Source organism: Hippichthys cyanospilos, chromosome 7 (assembly GCF_059441005.1).
Source record: "Hippichthys cyanospilos isolate Australia breed blue-spotted pipefish chromosome 7, RoL_Hcya_1.0, whole genome shotgun sequence".
Classification (NCBI taxonomy): Eukaryota; Metazoa; Chordata; class Actinopteri; order Syngnathiformes; family Syngnathidae; genus Hippichthys; species Hippichthys cyanospilos.
This window is the reverse complement of record NC_142375.1, coordinates 3,172,706-3,176,074: the sequence shown is the minus strand read 5'-3', so window position 1 is coordinate 3,176,074 and position 3,369 is coordinate 3,172,706.

Sequence of the window (3,369 nt, the reverse complement as noted above, 5' to 3'; positions counted from 1 at the left end):
TATCACGTGTTCCTCATATCAAACCAGTCCCTGTGAAAATCCAGTATTCAAAACAATAGTTCCGCCTGCTCGTGAATTATTGACTACTGACGTTGATTATCTCGCTGTGTGCTCTTTCAGGTTCCTTCAACCTAGAAAATGTAATAAATAACAAACCGGAAGGAAGACAACTAGCAGACAGGAACCTGACCTTCTCAGATCTCCATCCGGTCTGGTTACACACCCAGGCCGCTTATCATTTATTCATATGGGTTGGCCCGAGAGACAAAACCATTGCTGCCATTAAGGCTTGGAGAGACACATGGCAACATCCTTGAAAAATCAGTTTATGATCGTGGGGGTTGTAGGTACGAGTACATGCTGCCATCTTCTTTCACAGGAACACAAATATCGACCCCATGCTGTTCCGTCCCTGCATCGGCTCATGGCGCCTACTGTTGTTCTTAGAGCAGTAAGAGAAGTGCTGTCTCTTCACGCCTTCTTCACAACTCCAACAGAAAACATTCATGCCTAAAAATCTACCAATAGACTTATTGCAAAAACAAATATGTGTTAACATATACATTTATTGTAACCTGCTTCTAAACACACGTTTTGGCCACTTCAGCATTTTCTACATGAAATTGTTGTAGCTAATAAATGTTTGATTCTTCAGCTCTGGAACCAAAACCAAACTAAAAGACGTAGAAAAGGTTGGCGTGTATTTACTCTTGCACTAATGCCAGAAGCCAAAAACAAGTGCCCTTTTTATTCAGCAACATATTAAATTTGACAAGTATATTTGTTTACTTTTCAACTATACTGAGGTTCAGAAAATGAAAAAACTGCAAATTGCATGACCACTTATAATAAACTGGGTCAATTTATCCCGAAAAGTTTGCTGACAATTATTTAGTCAAAATCAGCATTAGTTTTGCTGGCTTCCTTGCCCTGTTGGCAAGCAATTGCGGACACAAAACGCATTTTGACAAAATTAAAAATGGTTACATTTTTAAAAATAGTTTAAACTGAATTGAAGAGTCATGAATGCTTTCACAATTTAATATAAGATAAAATGAAATGAACACAAATATATAATTTGGGGATTAAAAACCCAATGTTCTGTCAGAACACTATCAATGCACTCTCAACAGAGGCGGTGTCAAAAAACAAAGCCTAAGCCAAACAAGGAACAAATCTGTAACTGTTAAATGACAAACTAAATCATTAACAAAACACTGAAATTATTTCAAGGATCCCACTTTGAGAACCATTGGTATAGACAAAGTGCAATTGCTTGCTTGCTTGTTTGATTGACTTTTACGGTATTGAATTAGTAAGTAAAAAAAACAAAAAAAAAAACAATGTGGGCCATTCTATAATTGTGTCTTTCTATTTCTGTATGCAGCTCTAAGAGAAAAAAAACATTGGACACCCACGCATGACTGAGTAATAACACTTAATGAGAGATGCCACCTCTGAAGTGTTAAAAGGAGTGCTTTACTTGCTCCGTGTGTGCATGTTTGTGTGTATATTTATCGTGCTTGTGCATGCGTGTGTACTGCATGGAGGATTTAGGCCAGGAAGAATGAAAGGAGGCACTCGTCCGCTCTTGACATCCTGATGCCTTCGTCAAGTTTTTTGAAATGCATGCAGACTTCTTGCTAGCGTTTCAATTTGGATCTTGCACAATATTTCTGAACTGTAGCGTCATGGCCAAAAGTTTTGAGAATGACACAACTATTAATTTTCACAAAGTCTGCTCCTTCAGGCTTTTTAGGTGTTCCTGTCAGACGGTTCTAAGGTATAATAAAATACAATTAGAAGCATTTTAAAGTATCAAAAGCTCTTATTGAGAATTATACAGCATTAATGCACTAAGTCAATATTTGCAGTGCTGTCCATTCTTTTTCAAGACCTCTGCAATTCTCCCTGGCATGCTGTCATTCAACTTCTGGACCAAATCCTAACTGATGATGGCAGTCCGTTACTGCATAATCAATGCTTGGAGTTTGTCAGAATTTGGGGGTTTTTGATTGTCTACCCGCCTCATGAGGATTGACCACAAATTCTGAATGGGATTAATATCTGAGAAGTTTCCTGGTGAAGAGACCAACATCTTTACGTTTTGCTCCCCGAGCCATTTTGTTATAACGTTTGCTTTATGGTAAGGTACTCCACCATGCTCGATAAGGCATTCTTCATCACCAAACTGCCCTTGGGGGGTTGGGAGAAGTTGCTCTCTGAGGACGTTCTGGTACCATTCTTTATTCGTAGCTGTGTTTTTAGGCAAGATTGTGAGAGAGCCCAATCCCTTGACCGGAAAGCAACCCCACACATGAATGGTCTCAGGATGATTCACTGTTGGCATGAGACAGGACTGATGGTTAGTCCTCACCTTGTCTTCTCCGAGGAAGCATTCTTCCAGATGCCCCAAACAATCGGAAGGGGGATTCATCAGAGAAAATGACTTTGCCCCAGTCCTCAGCAGTTCAGTCCTTGTATCTTCTGCATAATATCAGTCTGTCCCTGGTGTTTTTACTGGTGGGAAGTGGCTTCTTTGCTACTGTCCTTGACATCAGGCCTTCCGCTAAACGTCTGCTGATGCACTCATACCTGCCTGCTGTCATTCCTGAGCAAGTTCTACACTCGTGGTGCAACAATCTCCACCTCAACACAGACAAGACCAAAGAACTGATCAAAGACCCAAGCCGGCAGATGGAGTCGCACAACCCACCACTAGTCATCAATGGGACAGAGGTAGAGCAGGTGAAAGCCTTCAAATTCCTTGGCACCTATATCAGCCAGGATCTCACCTGGTCCCACAACGCTCAACGGATCATGAAGAAGTCCCAACAGAGACTGTACTTTCTGCGGAGTCTTAAGAAATTTGGCATGCCATCAAAGACTCTTGACAACTCCTACAGACACACAGTCCAAAGTGTCCTCTCCACCTCCATCACAGTTTGGTACGGCAACTGTACAGCACAAGACAGGAAGGCTGTCACAGAGCAATCTGACTCGTTCCGACACAACAAAGCGATCTGTCACAAAGCCACCCATCACCCAGTATAAAGCCTGGCCCTTTCCCTTCGCAATCTGCCAGATTGTCTCCATGCGTCCAGCAGAGCCTTCCAGCAATACTTCAGACCAGATTATCCGTCCTGAAGAATTTTTGTTAGAACCCCACGCGGTGCATGCTTTTTGTGTTAATAAAACTTTTTCATGCTGTTTCCTGTGTGTCCCGCGGTTCACAAACCTGTCCGAGTCACGACAGTGACACTGCCCTTATTGCTCTATTATTGTTTAGTTTGTTTTTGTTTTATTGCCTATTTTATTATTTGCTTGATTATGGAATGTAGTCTGCTCAGGGAAGTGAACAGAATACGA